We start from the raw sequence: 561 nt of genomic DNA on the forward strand, positions 1-561 counted from the left end.
AGGGGTGAGCTGACAGATATGAGATCTCTAAAGAACTATTCCGATGTAATATGGTAGAAGTTAGTTTTGTTAGACTTCATGTGCTAAAGATGATTGGACTCATTGAGAGACTTGAACAATTGGGATTACTAATGGATCATGAGCTAAGTATAGACTTAGTTCTGCAATCTCTTCCTGACAGCTTTAGTCAATTCGTGTTGAACTTCCATATGAATCAATTGGAAGCCACTCTTCCTAAACTTTTAAATATGCTAGACATGGCAGAGAGGTCTATCAGAAAGATAAGGGATCATTGCTTCTTGTTTCTTCTTCTAAAGTAAAATCCCAAAATGAGATGGCGCTGAAGCCTAAAGGAGGAATCAAAAAGGACAAAGAGAAAGATATTTACCATCATTGTGGCAAACTTGGGCATTGGAAAAGGAACTGCAAGGAGTACTTAGCTATTGTGAGCAAGAAAAATAAGCTTATTGAAGTTTTTGATTCAGGTACCATTTGCTAAGTAATTCTGCTTTATATATTAAAGGTATATGATACCTTTATGTTGGTTCTCATATGCTTGAC

This window comes from Theobroma umbraticum, unplaced genomic scaffold (assembly GCF_002168275.2).
Source record: "Theobroma umbraticum cultivar Fairchild unplaced genomic scaffold, ASM216827v3 scaffold_51.0, whole genome shotgun sequence".
Lineage (NCBI taxonomy): Eukaryota > Viridiplantae > Streptophyta > Magnoliopsida > Malvales > Malvaceae > Theobroma > Theobroma umbraticum.